This window comes from Chroicocephalus ridibundus, chromosome 1, assembly GCF_963924245.1.
Source record: "Chroicocephalus ridibundus chromosome 1, bChrRid1.1, whole genome shotgun sequence".
Lineage (NCBI taxonomy): Eukaryota > Metazoa > Chordata > Aves > Charadriiformes > Laridae > Chroicocephalus > Chroicocephalus ridibundus.
Genome location: NC_086284.1, coordinates 205,166,383 through 205,188,601, shown reverse-complemented (window position 1 = coordinate 205,188,601; position 22,219 = coordinate 205,166,383). Strand labels below are relative to the sequence as shown.

At 46.2% G+C, this 22,219-nt stretch overlaps 1 long non-coding RNA gene across 1 annotated transcript; it reads left to right on the top strand.

Annotated features, from left to right (window-relative positions):
• The first annotated feature begins 247 nt into the window (after positions 1 to 247).
• On the top strand, positions 248 to 21,355 carry LOC134511037 (uncharacterized). The gene is made up of 3 exons (XR_010069774.1): positions 248 to 343; positions 13,961 to 14,115; positions 16,133 to 21,355. It is a non-coding gene; the product is annotated as an uncharacterized LOC134511037 (long non-coding RNA).
• Positions 21,356 to 22,219: the final 864 nt, after the last annotated feature.

The following is a 22,219-nucleotide window of genomic DNA, read 5'->3' as shown; positions in this document are numbered from 1 at the left end:
ACGGAGAAGCCAGCTCTGGGTTGAAAGGAGGCAGCATTCGTGGTGGGGTGCCATGGGGTGGGCTGCCCCTTGCTCCGTGCTCAGCTCTGCAGGCTGCGGCACGGCACCTGCTGGCCCAGCTGGCCTGACAGCCAGGGAAAAACTGGCTTAGGAGCATCATCGCTGTCCGCAAACCACAGCGGGGATGGCAGAGGGGCTGTTTCCTGGCATCAATGTGTGCACAAGGCAAATCATTTATGGTAGGAGAGGTTTTTCAGGGAGGAAGAGGAAGGATGTGCTGGAGCTGAGGGCTTTCACGGTAAAGGAGGAATCACCCTGAACAGGAACTGTCGGAATTTTACAGGTATTTAAGGCAGCATGAGAGGATGCATGTGTAGAGAAGGGCATGATAGTGGCAATGACCCAGCTCTAGTGATTGCACAGCCGGGCTCCTTCAGCTGGGGAGGGAGCAGGCACCAAGGGAGCAGCCACAGGCGGTGGGGAGGGAGGGCTGAAGGCAAGAGGAGAGAGGGAAAGCCTTTGCGAGGGAGCAGGCTTGTCAAAGGTGTTGAGGGTGTCTGTAATGAGTCTGGAGCAGGATGGGATTGTGTGGAGGTAACATCACATTTCAGGAAAGGCAAAAGAAAAGGGGAGATTAAAGATAATTTCTAATTCATCCTCTTTTCACATCAAAGCTATATGAGGCTTCCTCCGCTATCTCTGAGCGAAACCCTGCTTTTCCCCTCCCTGTCCTGCCCCACTTCTTTCTCCCATTTTTGGCTTTTCTTCCTCCCCTTTCTTCTCCCCCATCCGGTCCCTGTGCACTCTCTCTGCTTGTGTTGCGCATTTATCAAATGCATCGGGCAGCTTGGGGATATGCTGGTGAGAGTGGGGTCAAGTAGCCCTCACTAAAATCTCCTCAAGCCTTACTTCACTGTTGGGCTAATCGTGGCCAGTGCACGTGCCAGCACTGGACATGTCAGCACAATGCCATGGAAGAGGACGCGCAGGACTGGAAGGTCACTGTCCCTGTGCAATGGCCCCCAGTTGGGATTTCCCAGGGTGCCTTCAAATTTGCGGAGACAAATGTTTGGCAACTTGGGCTGAGCATGAAAAGCAGCAGGTAGGAGTCAATTGCAAGGTCTCAGCACCTGGGATGTCTTACAATATCATCTGTGAGACAAGCAGTGAGAATTTATTGGATAACCATGTGCTTCAGACCTTCAGTGGGTTTAGGCAAAACAGATTTTTTGAAATGCCACAAGCTAAAGAGCCGTGTCAAGACAAATGGGAAGTATTGAGCATTTTGCAAAGCATTTCCATCAGCACCAGTCACCCTTGCTGGGTTCCTTTAGCACCTGCATCCACCCAGTCCCTGCTCTCCCAGCTCCTCAGGGAGACCTTACTGATTTTAGAGATGCATGGGCAAGAAACCCATTTTTGTAAACCTGGTTTTCAAAATCATCGCTAACCATCTTTTACGGCGTGCAGAAGTGGTAATTAGCACTCCAGCTAAGCAGAGGCTCAAATGATGGGAGAAAAGTTTCAAGGCTGAGGAGTGCCTGAGAATGAACATACTTTGCCAAAATACGTCCAGTTTTGTTTTATCGCAGTGAGATTGTGAAGTGACATATTTCCCCTCCCAGCACAGAGATGCCACAAAGGCATGCAAAGGGTTTGTGGCAGAAAGTGTTTCTGCTTGGCCATCTGGGCTCCAGTGCCTGAGAGGGGATTTGGCTAACCCTGAACATGATGCCATCTGCCAGATCCATCCATTTCTCCTTCGCTATCTGTGTAATACTCCTTTTATGTACCCACAGCAAATGGCAGACCACCTGCATGTTTTATCTTTTAAAAAGAAACTCCCAACTTGCCTGGCTCTCAAACGCAGGATTAGTTGAGAAAAGTTTTCTTCTGCACACTATGTTATTTTTTTTAATGTCCAAAGTTGAAGTGGTATGAAGACCCATGCCTGGATTTAATTTATGCTGATGGCATGGATGGCTCATGCAAGAACACATGTAATTGTGTATTTTTTTTATAAGCTCAGTGTCTGTTTTACTGCAGTGCTAGAAACCCACAGTCAAGATTAGGATGCAATTGTGCTAGGTGCTGTACAAACATGGTAAGAGAAAGCCATTTTACATTGAAATACAGCTTGAAATCAGAGGATTGGTTGTGGCTGGAAGTGCCAGTGATTATTTCCATTCAGGCCAATTGGTTTTGCCTCCACCGCCTCTCTTTCAAGGGTATCTCTCTTTATATTGCAGTGCCAATCTCATCTCAGATTTTCCAGGCTCCAGGGGAAGATAAAATGTGTTATTTGTCACACTGAAGGGATCATGAGCTGTGTTTCAGACAGAAGGTTTATTCAAAGGAAATGATACCACCAATACTCTCCACTGCAGAACAAGCAAACTCACATTGCTACTTGAAATTAAAAGAGTGAAGCATCGCAAATCGCCCAAATTCCCAGACACGGAAGAAGCAGCCACGTCCTGGATTCTCGCGCACATTTTGCTTAGATCTGTGAGCAAGCAGCCTTTTTTTTGGAGTGTTTCCTCTAGAGCTAGACAGAGTTTTGTTTAGAGAAAAAATTATCAGTGTTTGCTGACACATATCTTACGTTCATCACAGCTATTTACTGATTCACTTGCTGTGATTAATGGGATAGCAAATGAGGAATGTTTAATGGAGTGCACTCCACAAATGGTCAAGGCAACAGCAAAATAATTAATGTTTCAGAGCAAACAATGTATTTAGGAACATCCCTTCCTTTGCCTTCATATTTCTTTTTTCTCCCATCCCTTGTGGTGTGTGCCATGGGGGGTCTCTGGCTGGGCCTTGGGCATGGCTTTGACAGCTTCTCCAGTGATGGGCGAAAATGTCAACAGAATAAATGTAAATTTGGGATTTTTTGAAGGGAAAGGAGGGAGACTGGTGATAGCTGTGATTATAATTCAGTATTCCTAGTCATTGGTGCAAGTGCATTTTACCTTATATCTCTTCTCAGTCCTTTCCTCCATACTACCTCTCTGTGTCCCTGCTTGCCCACTGCTTTCCAGAAGGAAAGAGGCCAGGCAGCTTCATGGGGAGGATGCTGTGCCTGCAAGGCAATGGCACCACCGAGCAAAACCCACCGACTGGCTAGGACATTGTGCAGTCAAGGAGCTGAACCGCCTCTGCCTGTTGAAGAGGTGTTATGATACAATATAACTCCCATCGACTTGTGGCTTACTTATTAAGCTGTGTTTTGGATCCCGTGGCTTAGACCAGAGAGCGTATTTTCTAGACACAGTTGACTTAGTGAGTAACAAGAAGGCTGGCAAGCTACCAAGGCAAGTTGAACAAAAAGGTGATTTTCATTCTCTGAAGGCTGCCAAGCTGACTGCTGATAAGGTGCCAAGCGCTTCCTAGCTCTCACAGATCTGGACTCCAAATTCACAGGCCTCCTGAGGAATTTAGGAGTCTCTGTTAAGCCTATAAAATCCCCTTGATGTTTCTAACAACAGCTTAGATTTTATCACTAATAAAAGAAAACTCACAGTTCCTCTGGATTTAGTCCATCTTATCTCAACAGCTGAAAGAGAGCTTGCCTAAAAGGATAAAGATTTTTTTTTTCTTTCTATCGGTGTATTAAGCCATTCTCCTTGCATCAGTCCAAAACAGATAAATGCTCTGACATACTCTTGAGCACTTGGGCTGGAGCGATTCAGAGGGCTACTGCTCCGGCACCATGGAGACTCCTGTCCCCTGAGCAGGGGCCGCAGCAGAAGCTGTGCATTGAGCTGCTCAGCCATCCTGTCTGTGTTCTAGTGTGCGAGGTGCCATCAGCACTGGTGACAGCTCAGGTTTATTGAAGAGGGGACAGGCTACTCTTCGACTGCCTGTGCCATAGGCCAGGAGCTGAGGATCAGAACTGGCACCTGCAAGCAATACCATGGGAATGCAGAGTCACAGCACGGTTGAGGCTGAGCTTTGTGCCACTGATCCACACCTCACTATGCAATTATTTGGTCCATACTTCATCAGTTTGTTGACAAGGATGTTTTGGTAGACAGTGTCTAAGACTTTGATAGAGTCAAGATAAACAATGTCCACTTTGCATTGGTCTTTACTGGTAAGATACACCTTCAATAATCACAAGCCCCTGAGACCAGTAGGAAATGCTCTTCTTACTGATCAGGTGGTCTGTGGCAGACACCCACCACAACATTGCCCGCCTCAGTCAGCCCTCTCATCCTAACCCATAAGCTCTCAGCTGGCTCATCACCCACCCCAGGCAGAGCTCCATGCGTTGCCCCTGCCCTTGCACATAAAGGGTGAATCCCCTCCTTGCTTTCCCAACCCATCCTTCCTGGAGAGCTGGTGTCCATCCTTGGCAGCACTCCAGTTGCTGAGCTGTCATACCATGTCTCTGTGACCCCTATCAGATCACAGACCTCGTAATTCCTCCTGTGTGTTCCCCATACTGCATCTGTCAGTGTACAGGTACCCCAGAGAGGCCCTGCGTCCTGCGGGTTTCCCAGAAAAGGTGTGAGTGCTTCGCCCATAATGCTGTCCCCTCAGTGCTTCCTTGTTTCTCTGCATGCGCTTGGGTTACACTGTATTCACTGCAGGTTACCTGCTGCAGACTGTGAGCTGGAGCCTAAGCCTCTTTAAAGACAAACTGAATTTCCTGAGCCTGGAGGTTAGATTCCAAATTCCCTAGCCCCATAGGGAGCTAGACTCCAGAGCCAGAGAGACTTGTGTGGAAGGAAGCTGCAGCATAACCCACAGGTCTCATCCCAGTGCCATCTCCTGCTGGGGACTGCTCTCCTTGCAGACCATGTCCACAAAAACCTAGAGTTATTTCAAACAATGTGTGGATTCACTGTAATAAATTTTTGAATGCGATCATATCTAATTACTGATATTGGGTTGCCTACCTCATTCCATGCATCGCTTGGAAGAAGGATTTGGCAAACTGGTGACAGGGGGGGTTGTTGGGTGCCTGGAACTGTCAGTACCAAAGTTCTGTGACATGTACAGAACAAGGGATGGGCTTGCTGGGAAGGGAGGCTGCTCCTATGACTTGGTAGGTAGGACATGGAGGACCTGGATTCATTGCTTCTGCCATCGGCTTCCTGTTCATGACAGATAAATCTCTTTTGCAAGATCGGTGAAAGACAGTTAATAGCTTCCTGGTTCTCCACAACTGTTGTGAAAAAGTATTTTTTGAAACAATAATGAGGAGCACCATGAGATGAGGGTCTGAGATGAAAAGAACCTGTTATGGTTGTTAGGGTGAGCAAATGACACCTCAGGCAGCTAAGGAGGGACTAGTTTCAACAGCAATACTGAAAAGTCCGCTGAAAGGCGGACTGAAAGTCCTCTTAGAAGTCAGCTTGGTCAGAAAATAAGTGTTTCCTAGCAAGATGTGAAGAAGGATAAAAAAAAGCTGTATTGTTTCTGTTATAAAATAATGGTTGAAATGTGTTTTAGAATAGCTTTACAGCTGATAAGACAGGGAGCAGAAATTTGAGAGTTTGCGTAAGGGGTAACTCTTCCTTCAGGAGAACTCCTTGTAAAAGCTTCGGAGAAAACAGGATGAAATGTAACTCATGGGATTCTCTGGAAAAAGCTGGTTTTGCATAAGGGGATTTGGGTTTTCTGGTTGTGTTTTCCCTTTGGCCTTTTTGAGAGCTGGATCCAGAGCTTATTGCAGTCAAGGTAACTGAACAGACACGTAGGACAACGGTGAGCTCCACACACTGCCACTTCTTCAATGGATTTCTCCGGATTTCTGTTCAGTTTCTCCTCCTGTGGCTTCCCAAGTTGGGGGTTACTTCCAAGGACTTTCTGATGGAGATCTCATGAATGGCAGCGTATGCTCTGAAACCAGTGTTTCATGGGAATGTCTTGGATACGGCTACAGGATACCTTATTGCCACATAATCAGAGTATGACTTTGTAGTGTGTCAGCTGCTTTTGGGCTACTGCTTCTGTCCATACTCAACAGTAAAACAGTAAATTTTGGGAGCCTTCAGGCTTGGTGTCCTTGGGAGGGTGAAGTATTAAGGTATTGTGGCAGTCAGCACTAGTCATGGCAGGTAAAAAATAGCCAGTGAGGTTCATTCCTGACCTCTTCTGAGCTATTGTGGTGGTTGTATGTGGAGAATTACCTTTATTTCATATGGTTTCTGTCCCTTGACAAAGCTTTTAAAGCTTTCCCTGTCCATCATCTCAATGATGCTGGCTGTGCTTACTGTGTGTTATCAACATTTCTGCTGTGAGAGGACACGAATCTGCTTTTGCAGCAGCCAGAATACAACCACCAGTGACAGGTAGTCAAGGGCCTTCATTCAACATCTGCATTTAAAAAAGGTAAAGACAAAGTGAGCAAATACAAGTTGGTGTATGTTCTCTAGAGCAGAATGTTTCGTTAACATTGGGTCTGAGGCTGGTGTTAGTGGATATCCCGTACAGTCACTGCAGACCACCAGATACTTTCTGGATCCCCATGATCTGGCAGAGAAAAAGCCCAGCGGAGCACAACAAAAAAGAACACAATTAAATGAAACCGGATGCACATATCTACTGGCAGCACTATTAAAAAAAATTCAAATCCCTCCCTCTTTACCTTCTGTTCATTTCCACCCCCCCTCCATCCTCTTCCCAAAAATCTGCCAAAGCATTGCCAGTTTTTCATGAGAAATGTTTCCACCAGGAAATTAAATGTTGGTTATTACAGTTTGCATGTTACGGGCTCATCTCTGCAGATTAGTTTAACCGCCGCAAAAAATGTGCCCTGCTCACATGGCGAAGAGAAAGGTGAGGGAGAAGATTGTCTTAGGAAAACTTTCCCCAAATCTCTTGTAAAATCCATTTGAAAAGGGTGTTTCCATTGCATTCAGAGCAGAATTTGATGAATATAAAACACAGAAGCAGCCATAACTGTTCAAGATGAATTTCAAGAATGGCTTTTCAAGCAACACGCTTCGATCAGATCGATTCATCCACATGGAAGCAGAATCTTGGGGACTACTGGAGAGGTTTAAACTTGGGGTTTAGAAACATTTACTGCTCTTTTATTCCCCGTAGTTAGAAAGGGGAAAAAACCATAGCCATAACGGACAACAGAAAACCACACTAGTTTCTTTTGGTGTTTTGTTTTGCTTTTATTTTTAGAAGCCTGACCAACCTCCAAATGTTTTAAGTAAAATGTTTACATGAATATTTTAGAAGCACCACTTTTTAGTACTGCCAATTCCAGTTCTGTTTTAAGAACTGCGGAGTCATAGGCATCTCTTACGCTACAGCAGTAGAGCAGGATTTCAGTCCTAGTCTGAGGAGCTGAGCAAACGGGCTGGGCAAATTATTCTAGCATCGATTCAGTAAACAATGTAGGTGTGTACATAAAGCATGCATGAATGACACGTGGTAAGGCTCTACTGGAATGCTTGCTGCATTCCGGTGTTTCCAAATCTGTTACGTTTACATATGCATTATGTACATTTGTTATATATGCAATGCATTCACACACACATATAGATATATATGTACACACGCTGTTGCCTGTTGTGTTTCTTCTACGTAATATGGCTATTTACTTTTGCTGTCTCTGCGCTCTTGGGAGAAGCAGCCAATCTGAGAGGAGCCGGTGTTGTTACAGGCTGAATACATGAATTTCTGTTGATGGCAAGGCAGTAGTGAATTTTTTTTCAAATTACCTTTCCGCTGTTGACCTGTCAGCTGGATGCCGTCCTTCAAAGCTGCGCTATAGCAGTTTTACTGTCAGTTCCTTGATACAAGTTATTTACCACCCCATTGTTGGTATTGAGCTGATAAGATTTAAAGGACTATCAGGATGCCTATAAAGCACATGCACTGAAATGCTGATATTTTGTGAGCTCTCTTGGGAAATTTTTTATGATTAGTATAAACCCAGCTCACTTCTGATAAAGCCTGGCCATCTTTTTGGTCCTAAGGAGATCAGCAAGAGCCTCAGTGCTACACCCAGAAAGGGTACAGTCAGTGCTAATTGTAGTTTGAGCTGTTGGATGTAAGGAACCTACAAAGTTCAAGAATGAGACCAAAAGAGGGGGGTGGAAATTACAGCAGCCTGCTACAAAGCAGTCTGGGTTGACCACTGGATCCAGTAGTTGATCAAAACACGGTTTTACAAATATCCCAGAAATTCAACAGTGAACGCTTTTAGAAAACGTTTCATTCTCAGCTACTGTTGATTTGAAGATGGTGTTACCAAGGTAAATGTATTTTTCAATTCCTGCCACTCTCCCAGGTGAAATCTGTCCCTAACGTTGCTCGTGTGAACAGTGCTCTTACCTACTGCAGTAGTAGAAGTTGTACAACAAAAGTGTGACCAGCAGAAGCAGTTGAAGAACCCATTTCAATGGGGGGTCAAGGATCCACTTGCATTAACCCAGTTTTGGAACAAAGGCCTTGTAAAACTTCTGTGAAGACTACAGTCACACGTTTGCTTAGCTTCATGCACCTAAGTAGCCCCTTAAAGCCAAAAGAATTGCCCAGGCTTAAGATCAGCATACACACACGTGATCTGCTAATTTAGCACCATAAAAAGCTGCTAATCTGATTATGCGCTCATAGTTCATACAAATATTCAGGAACACAGACACCTTCTGATCATCAAGTTCATTTTTGCTGGAGTAGCAGCGTGTCACGCGATCTCTTCCCCGACCGTACCAAGCTCAGTATAGCTCGGTGCCAAAGGAGTTCTGGCTTTTGACCCTGGTCTTGAGGAGTTCTTGAGGCAGGTCCTGAATGTTGCTCCTGCTCCCTTTGATTGCTTACAGCCAGAGTTTCTCAGAACGGAATAATTTCAAAGTACTTTTAACTCAAGCTTTGTAATTTTTCTGTTTGTGCACACTCAAATGGCGGAGTCCAAAGCCGTGTACTACAGGCATGCACATCTCCCTCATCATGTTTTCAAATAAATGTCGTTCATTTTAAAATCATAACACCTGGAAGTATGCATATGGAGAATCGGGAGAATAATGCATAAGTAATAATCATTACATAATGATTTGATTCAGTGGTACATCGTCAATTAACACATGTAGCAAACTGCTTGGGTTTTCAATTCGTATAGCCCAGATAAAATATCTAAGCACTGCTCTTGACATTTGATCAGTGACACGTTTTGAGTTTCTGGAGAAGCCTTAAAGGTTAGTGCTATATTTCATCCTTCCAAGCTCTGCATTTGAAATCTCAGTCCCATGAAGCATCACCTGGTGCCAAGGAAAGGCAGTCGATATTTAAATCACATTCTGCCATAAGCTGTGCAGAAGTCTCACTTGGCATCTTCTTTGCAGGCAAAATCAGTACCTTCAAGAATGGTTTAAATCAGATGAAGTGCTTTTGCAGACAGGTGGAAAGGAGAGGGAACTAATAAGCCCTGGCTTGCAACTTTACCACCAAAAGGAGCAAATGGAAAGAAATCCAACTGAGGGAGGGCAGAAGGGGAGGTAAAAGATAATTTTCCACCCACAATAACATAGTCTGAGAAGCAGAGAAATAAAAAGAAAGGTGATTTAGCATCCACTGGAGAGATTTGATGGGCTGAGTGAAAATGTCTGTTGGCTGGAGGAGACAAGGACTATGACTTAAGGACAAGTGCCTGGAGGGAATGAGGACAAGAGTTGTGGAAGTACCATGGGTGGAGGGATAACTGCCTTGCATAAGCCAGTTATTGGGCACTGGGACACTGTGTGAAACCCTTCTCTGGCCCTTGTGTGCCCTGGCAGTCCAGCACCAGCCTGGCTGCAGAGGGAAGGACGATGTAGCTACTAGGGACAGCTTGGTGTGTGACGTGCTCCTTCTTCAGAGCCTGAGCCGGCCTAGGGAGAACGCCTTGAGGACAGCACCAAAGTGTAAACAAGCAAATCTGGTCTGCATCCTGGGAAATGCCAAGCAGAGAGGCTTGTGCTGAACACCTGCTTGTAACTGTGGGGTGATTCCTGCCCCAGGCTGGGGGAGACGTAGGGGAAGTGGAATATCACATCCTTTGGCCGTACCTTTAATGGAAAGGCTGAAAGCCTGGCACAAGAATTGAAGAGACTATTGTGAAATGGCGGTGGGAGAAAGCGTATCTGAGGACCATTTCTGATGAAATACCAGGGGAGAGTGTTTGCTGTGAGCTGAGGGCTGAGCCGCTGAGAACTGACGGAAGAAAAGCATGTCTGTGCTTCTGGCAAGCTGCATGCTGGCTGGAAACAATAAACCGTCCTACAGGCACTGCTCGTGACTCATTGGATGACACAGTCCTTTGTCCCAAAATGCTTGTCCTTCATGGATTAGAAGAGAAAAATATATATGTACAAAGACTAAAAATATCTCTGCATCCCTTGTGCCTGCCTGAGAAAAGGATGGCCCCAGCGGGTGCACCTACGCAGCAGGCATGGGTCTTGCAGAGAAGACATTTAATTCTCTGTGCTTCCAGTGTTCATCCTTACACAGTGAGACTGTTAAAAATAGCTTATACTACATAAGTCTCTTAAGACCAGTCAAGGAGGACTTACGAAACCATCTCAGGCGCCTTTTTAAACATGCAGCCATGTATGGCTGGTTTTTCCTTGTTTATACAAGTCAAGAAGTGATTTGGAGACACAATTTGCAAGATACAAAATAAAGCATCGGATGTCCCCCAAGGACCTGATTTTTAACTCTGCTTCTAAGGTGGGATTTGATGTTTACTGCAATGTGGAGAACGAGACAGTAGAGATTTTTAAGTCAAGTAAAGCTTTGCCAACTTTATTGCTATCATATAGTCAATAAACCAAGCCATGTTACTGAAGCAGTTGACATCTAACAGCTGCTTTTTATTATTTATTTTTTTTCAAAAACAGGACAAAAAGCCTTGGAAGGATAACTCTGGGATTTCATAGAGTTGCACTGCAAAAATAACTTTTGCACCTTACTGGTACCTTAGTGGTGACGAAATCCAAAACCAGAAATGGGATGAACATATATTTATAAAGCTTTAATGGTCTCAGCTGGGAAAGGAGGTACTGCTGCATTTGAATATACAGTCCTAATGAAAAAATAAAGAAGCAAGAAGCCTGTGGAAGCGACTGGCATTTCTCACCAATCCAGACTCCTCTAACGTCTGTGATCATTGAAATAAGAGTTTCAAGTAATAGTGATGACATCTGGTTTGTTGTTCTCATTCCTGAACCTTCTTGCCTGTAACAGCACAGAATAATCAGAAATGCCTTGCACTCTTGGCTGCTTGCTTTTAAATTAGCATTCGCGGGCAAAATAGAGAATTTTGTTAAACACAGTCACACAGAGTGGCAGATTTTTAGCTTTTGCTCCTCATTCTAAAAATTCTTCAAAGCCTTAGTCTTCTCAAAAGAATAATTAAAAGAAAACAATGGGTTTGAAGTGCTTGCAGAGATGGTCCTATGTCTAGGAGAAAGCTGCTACGTCTAGACTCCTTGTGCAAACCTAGCCCCGAGGTTAGTTTTTAGTCTCAGCCAACCTCAGTATCTTATCACACCAGAAACAGGTCCATCCTGGCTAAATTACTGTGCATCGAAAGGACAGGGTTAAGCAGCTCACAGGGCTGCTGACAGCATTGAATGGGGCAGAATGAGAAGCTTCAGTGCCTGAGCTATTGACTGAGTGCCCTTTATCAGCTCTGGGTTCACACCAAACTGAAGGTGCTAAGAAAAAGAGGTGGGCCTGCCTGTGGTGGCTTTACTCTTATACTCACAAATTCTCATGCTCTCCATACAGACACACACATATATAGATGTGTGTGTGCATATATATGCTTATATAAGTACACTGTATTGCTTCATAATTACATTATTTAGGTGTTATAGATATTGTATGTAGTCTATGGTATACATATTTTATATCTACAGCTCTCCTTATATGCATATGGGTATCTGTCTAGGTGTATACACACACACACGCACCATCACAGCATTATTTAAAATTCCAGAGGTACTGGAGTTTCCGAGGACTCGTGAGAAGGACGCAGTAATACAGCCAGACTGTCTGTGCGTGCTGTGTAGAGCCGCACACCATCTTCTTGAGAAATGTTTGTTTACAGCCTACCAGGTAAACTGTTACATACAAGGCTGCAAGTACCAACAGACACTGACGGTGATTTGGCAACCCAGGGTCGAAGCAGGTAACGATCACAAAGCTTTGCCTTAAAGCCACTCCTAACCCATGAGAAGCTTCAAAGATTAGAGCTCCGCATCCATTCACTCTTAACGCAATCAGATGGGAGCACGATACAGCCCACATTGACAAGGGATGAAGTAAAAGTGTGGGTGTTTGTTGGCTAGTGGCACTGCGGACTGCACTGACAGCTGGTGCAACGTGCTGGAGCAGTGAGCTTAGCGCACATAGACGGATTTATAGCTAGCCCTAGGCGTTGTCACTGGCTGCCAGGTCTGGTCTCCTGTCCAGCTTTCCATCGGAGAATCACAGTTGTCAGGGTTCCCTCTGAGTGAGTGGGGATGCCCCTCATGCCAGCTTAAGGCCCTGGAGGAGGGGGTTTGGGACCGCAGGTTCCAGGCGTCCCCGTCATGGCGCAGTGAGATGGGTATTCACACAGGTGGCTTCACTCAAACGCACCAGTCATGATTCACTCTGCAATTCCACCACGTAGGCTTGGAGATTACAATAGGGTTCACAAAGGTGAATAAAGAATGGGATTCTATAGTTTACATCTGATATGTCTTAAATATGCCATAAAAATCTGTCTGCTGCTCAGGCACATACAGAGAGCTGCAGAGCCCGCAGTGGGGACACAGCAGGTAACACAAGCACTGGATCTCCCCAGAGGGAAGGAGGAGAGTATTGGCTGCCCTGAAGTCACTAGCACAAATTTTGCTCCTGCCAGGCATTTGCCAAGATGTTGAACATTGTACAGCAGGGCATGAAAAGATACTAATTTTCAGATTTCAACTTTGATTTTCAGACTTGCATAGGGCTCCGATCATCAGGCCAGGAAGAAGAATTGAGATCATTTGTCTGAGTCCTTACCTAATTCCTCCAAATTAGTCCTTGATTCAATTCCAGTAACTACAGTTGAATTTGAGGATAACCTTCAGAGAAATATTGACCGCAAACTTCTCCAGGGGTGGCAAATCTATGACAATCATCATCCTCATTAGTGAAAATAATTACATCATATTTCTCACTTAAACTTACCTAACGACTCTAAAAGCAGAAGGCTGTTGTATCTTTATCTGTAACGTCAAAGCCCTTTGGCAGTCTTACAGACCATTTAGAGAAGATAGGTAGACTTTGTGTCTCCTGTAAGAGGTTCTTCAGGCCTTCAGACAGTATTGGTCTCTGCTGAACTTCCTCTGAATTTTTTACATCCCTTTTGGAGTGTGAACTCCAGGACTGGACCCCATATTCCAGCTGCAACTGTGCCAAATATGGAGGCAAGAAACCTTACTGAGCTCCTCCTCAGTGCCAAGCTCGGGACTATGTTCAAGAGCAGCATTGACCCTGAAGGTCCCAACATGATATTGCAATTTCATTACAGCTGATTATCCGTGAGCCCTGATCTTTTCCAGAATTACTGCTCTGCAAGACAGAACACCTTATTAGGCAAACATGACCTGCGTTGTTTTGTTCTTAGATATATTAGGTTGTATTTTAGCAAACTGAAATACACATTATTTGCTTGTGCCAGTATTTTTACCGATTCCCCCAACATTGTCAATAATGATTGTTTTCTTCTGTATCTCTCCTGAAAAAGAAAAAGACCCAGTGTCAATTTTGTCTTATCTTTTACCTCAGCCAGAATACAAGTTAAGATTGAGAAAGCTTCCTTACACAAGTCTAAACTTATTGCTACAATAACATCATGTTTATCAGAAACTTCTCAAACTAATTTAACATTACTCTTAAAATGTGAATGGAATATCTTTCATAAATCTACGTTATGCAACACTAATCCTATTACCTTCCTTTAATTATTCATTAGTGGACCACTGTACCTACCAGTTTTTCCAATATTATTGGAGACTGACAGGTTGGTGATTAAGGGGACCTGAAGCACCCAGCATCTGATGAACTGAGCTCCCATCCAAAGCCCAGACAAGGCATCGCGGAGACTCGAGGAGCAGCACAACTCACACGGTATGTGGCAAGCCTAAATTAATCAGATCAAGGAAAAAAGTGAGAACTTTTTAAGGTCTGACATACCTTATCTGATACAGGGGGGCAGAACCATGAATGCCTCTGGGGCAGAGGGCAGTGGGAAGGCACCATGGGCTCATCCTTTCCCACCTGCCCTGCCCACAGCCCAGGACCCCATTCCAGCCCACATCACCATGAAATGCAGCTCGGCCCTGCCCTGCAGACCCCCAAAACAAGGATCCCATGGTCTGGAGCTGCCAAAATCCCTGGTTACATCCAGTAGTCCTAGGGCTTTCTCACGGGCAGCCATTCTGGCCAGTTTACTGATCAGCCTGGTGGTGCAGCTGGCCACAGCCACCACAGTCATTCCCTGGTTCCTCCCACATCCTTCCACACAGCAGCTTTCACTGAAGCTGTAGGCACAAAACAGGCTCCTAACCTTCTGCGTACCCCCAGCAAACATGCACCCATGCTCCGGCCACATCCTGGTGGCCTCTGCAGCTTGTGAGGTTGCTCCCACAACAGGATTTGGGCAGGGTCTCAGAGGAGTGGTCAGCAGGGCAGCGTCCTTGATGATGACCAACAGCAGACCACTCAGGATGGATGTGGAAGATCTTTTGAAGCCAGGGGAACTCCCAGCCATTCCCTATCATTGTGGGCAGCCTGTGATGATCCCTGTATCCACCCCAGCCTGGTGGACCTTGCAGGAGAGAGGAATGGTGTGGGCTAGATGCACAGCCACCATGGCTGTGACCCATGGGGGTCTTTCTTCCTGTCCCCCAGACACTGAGTAGAAGCTGCCCTAACCAGTCACTACCACACCCAGGAGCAAGCCCAGCAGGGTACCAAACACTGGGACTGGACACCCTGGCAGTGCGCTGGTGTCTTCCAGACCTGGCAGGGCCTGGCACTGGTTCTCATGTTCAAAGCTGTTGCTTGGCAGAGGGCTGACCAGACTGGGCTGCAGGTGGGGATTGTGGTGGTATCCTCACCGTGGGCATTGATGCTTTGGCAATGTCAATGACTGCTGTCAAACGCTGAGAGCCCCAGAGCAACTGAGACCCTATTTTTGCCTAGCAGTTGCTTGTTCATACTCAGAATGGGTGTGGAAATACAGAAGACGGTGGGAAGATGTTGAAGCTCTCATTGTGTGCGAGAGGAGTCATCCCATGGGGATTACAGGCACAGCCTGTGGGCTAATGCTCCCTCCCTTCCCCATGGCAGAGAGCACAGGGGCTGAGAAAAGCCCCACATCTGCCCTGTTCTGGGCCTGAGCATCTCCCTGGCAGAGGAGGAGATCCCTGGGCAGGCTCCATCTGCCACCCAGGCTGCGCAGCACGTCCAAGGGCACACGGAGGAGTGACGACGAGAGCTGAGGCTGGCACAACATCTGCATCCCACCAGCAAGCAGGGGCAGCACACGCGTGGCAGCAGCCTGCAGAACACTGCACATGGGCTCGGAGGCAGCTGGAGGGAAGCAAGGATGCGGCTCGCTGCACGGACAGGGCTGGTGGAAATCAATCCCCACCCATTTTGCTGTCTCCCCCTCTCTCTGTAGACATACATACATAAAAGACAATAAGCAAAATGTATATGTATATTCATATATATAAACAAACACACCCACATACTTCATACACACATATATATCTCCCTTCTAAGAACAGTCCGGAAATGATGTTTGCAGTTTTCTGGAGCTTCAACAAACAAATCACGCAGGAAAGGGGTGGTATAAAGCTGTAGTCAGAAAGCAATTTACCTTTTCAACTACTCTTTGATAATCTGAGTGGTGTTGGCTCAGGGGTAAGGCAATACCTATTTGCCAAAGAACGAGCTGCAGAAGTGTTGAGAGACAGTGGAGTCAGAGATGCTCTTCTTCATAGTGCTGTCATGCTGAGGTGAATGTTTCCTACCCCACTGCCTTTACTCTGTTTTTAAGAAGTTTTTGGTCCTTGAATAATACTTATGTGATCCATCCTAGTGTGTGAAGGCACCTTGTTGTTCCCTTCTTTTGCAGGGTCCATGCATTTAGCTGGAGAGGTGGCGAGGGCAGAATCCCCAGAATCCAGGGATGCTGCATGCAGACATGCCTGAGGACAGAGTGTCCCAGGGATTGCTCCGACGTCTGCAAATCCTCCAGGCCAGAAGTAGAAGTATACAGTCATGGTCCAGAGCAAAAGCAATCAAATTCTGTACAAGCTGCCGAAAAAAGCATCAGCCTGGGTTGTTCCAGAGAGCGGGTTGGCGTGGGAGCCCACGCAGGCAGCGCTGCTGAGAAAGCCTCGGGAAAAGTCACTCCTGGAAACAAAACACCCACTCTGGTGATTTTCCCGAAGGGTGACATGTCTTTGAAATAGCACTCATCTCCCAAAGAAACAGCCTGCCCTGGGGCCTGGCAAGGAGGACGAGCTGGCAGCTAAACCCCTGGTCTCTGTAAGGGCTGTGCACAGAGCCCGCACAGCACAGACGGGCATGGGAATGCTGGGGCAGGGCACCGTGGTCCTGGTCTGAACAGTCCGATCAGGGTGCTGGCGATGACAGACCACAGCCCCAGCACGCTCACGCCAGAAATCAAACTAAGGAACGCCATGCAGAGCCCAGCTCCTGCCCTCGGTGCCCAGCCACACTCTTGGCATGGATGTCCTCGGAGCAGGGAAACCCACGTGGAGCATCCACAGGCACTGCTGCAGCCCAGGGGTGGTTTGTGATCTGGGAGGTGAGCTGGAGGGTTGACCCCACTGACCTCGGCCTATGGTGAAACCTGGGTTTTGCTTGAATAATGAGGGCTGCACGTGCATTTGGAATGGGCTTTATGTTCACTTTATGCATTGGAATGTTGTGATCTTTTTGGTTTCCAGTTTCTAATTACTTTGCTTGTCCATGCCTTTCTCTAATACCGTAGGCACTTTCCTCCAGCTAAGCTCTGGCATTGCCTGGGCATTTGATGGGTCTGTGCAACCCCAGGAAAACCCCTTTTGGCCTATTTTTCCATCAGGCTTCAGTGGACAGGACAGGGCTGCGAGCTTACCAGGGAACCTGCTGCTGCTGCGCTGCTCAGAGCCACACAGATCAAGCCACGCTCTCTCGCGTTGCAGCGAGATGGGGAAAGCTTGTCTTTTCCTCCCGCTGCCCCAGAAAAAAATATGACGGAGGGCATTTGGCCAAGACCTCGTCACCCCAGTAATCCTTCTGTTATTTTGTCTGTATGAACAGGCGGCTTTGCTAGATGCAACGCTCAGGATAAAAGCCAATTTCACAGACCCTGATGCGCATGGGAGCGACCCAGGCTGCAGGCAGAGGCAGACGCCCGCGCTCTCCCCTCTTCCCCACACTCCATCCCGCGCTGCCTCCCTTGCTGTAACCCAGAGCCGATGGCTCAGGAGCAACTTCAGTCCAACTTCTGCATCCAGCATTTTGCGAAGGAAACTGTCTCCTTTGATCTGCTGATCTTTGATCTTCTAATACAACTAAAGATCCTGAATTAATGCTGTTGTCTTCCGTGGTTCTGCCTGTCTGACAGCGAGCCTGAGTTTCACATATCTTTTGTTCGGTGCGCTGTGGAGATGCTCTGATAAGCGGCATTTTTGCGACTGGTTAAATAGGAACTGTGTGCAGAGAGCGAGGTTGATGGGAAGGTGACAGCAGTCCCTGTTGCAAGGATTTGGCTAATTATAGAGTAGCAGCTCCTCTGCTGATGTGAATTGTCACAGCCCTGCTGGAAAGCACAAGCCCTAAAAATTCACATCAGCTGAAGACTCTTCACATCAGCCAAGAATTTGCTGCAGCTTTGTCTCTCTAATATAAATATTTATGTGGACGGATCTGGCTCCATCTTGAGATTTGATAGTCTATGAAATACCTACAGCTTCAGACCTCCTCGTCGCCTCTCTGCCTCGTTATAGCTCAAACAGAAGGTATTATAAACAACAGAGCTGATTTCCTGACATTAGGATTTTTATTTGAGTCTTGATTCCATGAGAGTCAGATCATATTGCTGTTGGCAACAATTAAGGTGCATGTGGATTGCCTTTGTTATCCTTGTGGACACAGGATGCTCAGATTCCTTCTGAAGCACCAAGAGATCCAGAAAAGAACTAAGGCAATTGTAACTACACATTTCATTTCAAGTTGAAAACTTCCCTACATCTTTCTTATTTTGACTTCCTTGTCTTTAATAGAGCACACAGATGAATGCATATGTTTTTAGGGCACTAGCTGCTTAAAGCCTGGAGATCATGGTGGATATTTAAAGGAAGAACAGAAAGAAATGGACCACTGTTGTTTCAGACATTTTCTGAAGCAGTGCTTGTGAGCATGGGTGATGTGCTGTGGCACTGGGGAGGCAGTAGAGAAGTGGCATCACAGACCAAGTCAGCTGGAGGAGCTATGAGCTGAAATTCCACCCCTGTTCATATCTGCGGGTCTGAAAACATCTGCTCAGCGCCATGCTGAGGTACAGGGATACTGGTTTTTAAATTTCTCAGGGACTCCAGCTGCACCCCTAGGCAAGGCTGGAGCTGCCCCAGGCTGTCGGGAGGAGCTGCTCAGTGCCCATGTCCCAGACAAGACGCAGACATGACTCCAGCCTGGGCAACCTGGGGGCTGACTCCGTCCATTACCCTCATAACGCAGCTAGAACACACCAACAGCACCCAGTGTCTCATTGAATGCCGGAATGCTGAATACCAGGCTCATGTACTGAAGGCAAACATGGTAAATTGAATTCCCTCCTGTGCCAGAAGAGGATCTGAAAGCACATCTTCCAGGAGCCTACTGACAGGTTCGGGATGTCCCCTCATGCTGAAGCTGTCTGGTGGCATAAAAATGGGTATCAGACCTCCTGGGGATGTCAGGGGACCAAGGACACAAGTGGCTGGCACTGGTCTGGTGGTCCTTGTGCTCACCCAGGCTCATTCAGACTCCTTATTGCCCAGGCTGGCCCTGTGCGGTAGCCTGCCACGTCTGGGGTAATGTGCAGGAGCAAACATGGAAAGCAGGACTCGACCCCCCTTCTGCATCCTGGGACTGAGTCTGGCTGGGGGAGCCAACTCTCTTCACAGCAGCTTGTATGGTGCTGCGTTTTGGATTTGTGGCCAAACCAGTGTTGACAGCACACCAATGTTTTAGCTGTTGCGGAACAGTCCTTGCACAGCATCAAGGCTTCTTGTTTTCCCCACTCTGCTTCCCCCCCCCAGTCTGGCAGTGGGCAGGAGACTGGGAGGGGACACAGCCAGGACAGCAGTCCTGAACTGGACAAAGGGATATCCTGTACTCTATAATGTCACATCAGCAATAAAACTGTGGAGAGGAAGAAGAAGGAGAGGTTTGGGGCTGTTGCTCAGAGACTGGCTGGCCACCAGTCTGCTTGTGGGAGGTGGTGAGTGATTTCCTTTGCATCACCCGTGGGGTTTTTTCCCTCATTCCTTCACCTGTTAAACTGCTTTTATCTCAACCCACAAGTTTTCTTGCTTTTGTTCTTCCTTTTCTTTCCTCTCTTGAGGAAGGAGGAATGAGCGAGCGGCTGTGTGGGTGCTTGGCTGCTGGCTGGGTCAACCCAGCTCGGTGCTTTCAGCACCTGGCTGCTAAGTGACTTCCAAGTAATTTCATGGAGATGGGTGAAGCATCATCAGGAGGGCCAGGGTAAGAGGGATTTAATCTCAGAAATGCCAACTGGACTGGATTGCCCAACAAATGTGGGAAGACCCTCCCTGGGCAGGTGCAATGTCTAAGCACCGAGACAGGGAGCTGCATGGACCTGCTGCTCTACATGCGGACAGAGTTTGCAGGTCAGGAATAGAGGTATCTGTAGTACCTCCTGGGATAGGTTTGAGGGGAGTAATTTTTGCAGTCGTGGGTATAAGTACCTCAACTCCACTTTGGAAGTGCACCTTAGGAGTGATCTATTCTAGATATATTCCCAGAGCTGGGCTGATAGGTCTGGAATTGCTGCAGTCATCTTGTTTATGTGCTGACATTGCAGATTTGCACCTGAAAAGCCTATCAGGTAACACCATTCAAACCTCATACAGCAAGTCTAAGAACAAACAAGCAAAGAAAAAGCCCAACCCAGAAGATAGATGTTTACTATCAAAGTACCAGCTACTCTCTGAATCACAGCTCCTGAATCACCTTGTCTGATTAGAAGTTGGAGGGACTGTAACAGTAAGTCACAGCAATATACCAGTGTGCACATCTTTCTATTCTTTATTTGTTCCTCTATTAGTTTTAGAAATCATAGATGTGGGTAATAGATCACAATTTCAACAGATGACTGAGGAATTCTGAAAAGGTGACATAAATGGAAAGAGAGGGAAGGGCAGACAGACTGCATGCACTGTTGGAAGGGTTAGGTAGGAATGTACAGAGCAAGAACTGATAAAAACCCATTTAAATATCTAGAATAAATGTCAGCTTATCCCTAAGAAGTACTTGCTTTCAACCAAAAATGCAAAAATTTTTGTGTGTTCACAGTGCCATCAAATTTACATCGGAGCATGGTTAGAAATTTCTAATTTGTTGTATTTTGAAAACTCAAACTATCATGCAAGGGGGAGGGGGGCACATGGGCCATGTTTTCCCCCAGCCCAGTTTTAAAGGAAGGAGTCCCGCTTGATTCTGTGAAAGGAAGGTCCTTGAGCATCCGCGCTGACAAGTCCTCTCTGGAGGTGCCTGCCCACGGCCCTGGCTGAGGTGCCTGAGGACTGATGCTTAGGTCTTGCCTTGCCCTCACCTTAGCAGCTCTCTGAGGCTTGCCTGGAGCACTGACCATTATGGGTCCCATCCTGAGACTGTGGGCTCTCGTGTGCACTGGAGAGGGGTCCGTGAACACCCAACAGGCTGCAGGGTTCTGCATTTCACCCAAAGGGCCAACGCCTCACCTGTAGGCAACCAAATTCTAAATAAGAGTTGGCCCTAAGGAGAATGCATTTTGTCTGTCGCGTGTCATTCATACCCTTGCACACAGGTTCACATTTCAAAGGGAACTGATGAACCAGCTGGTGTGGAGAAGGAGCGTAATTTTAAGCTGGAATCCATGCAGTAATGAGAAATATTCTCAAGCACAGGAAAGGACACCTCCAAAGAACAGAGGAATTAAAAGAAAGCAAACCAAGGTCTGTAGAAATATGATGTGTTACATTCAAAGGACCAAGGATATGTATCTAAATTCCCTACAGAATGAAAGCTTTGGAAATGACAATGGCATGCATTAAATATAAGTCAACACAAAGTATTGACAGAAAAATAGTGTACAATAGTTCAATTTACTGGGAAAAAAATGCATGAAGCTCAATTTTGATTCTCTATTTCAATGTAATTCTAGAAAGAGAAAATATATTTTCCCATGAGAAACAAAAACCACATTAATGATTCCTTCTTTTCAAAAGCAAGTGGGAGAATGCAATGTGACAGGTATAAATGTGTGTAATGTGTAAGAATTCTAACTTAAAAGATTTCAAAGCAGTGACAACTCAAAACTCACAGTAGTAGAAAAATCACATTCCTAAGATGCTGAGAAATAATTGGAGTCATATTTAGATTTGAATTAAACTATGAAACCAGAGAAACTACTCAATCAAGAATATCAGTACTTGCCAAGGACAACAACTTGTTTGTCTTCTGTGAACATTATATTTCTGCCCCTTTGGGAGGGGGAAGGGGAATTGTCTGGTGCATAAGGTGCTATTTGAAATCTAGGTTGAATTCTTTGTAGCTGTCCTCTGTGCCCCAAGACAAGTAATTAAGCTGCACAACCAAAAAAGCGTTTTCTTACCTAACTCCCATCAGACTTCCAGTGAGAGACAGGGAGGATTCAGGCACTCCTCATCTGGGCATTGGGCTGCTTGTGCCTCAGTTTACTCTTTGTAAACGGGGATAATAGTGTTTCCCTTCTTAAAAGTACAATAGCAGGTGCTCGGATATAGTGAAAATGGGAACCAAATTCCACACATAGATGCTGACCACACCATACAGTTGTGTGAGACGGCACAGGCAGGATGCAGCAACAACCACTAAACCACGGATGAAATGCAAAAAGTAAATTTATTTTCGTTACCTTGACACTGGGGAATCCCCAAAGCAGCACTCCGTCAGAGGCACACAAGTG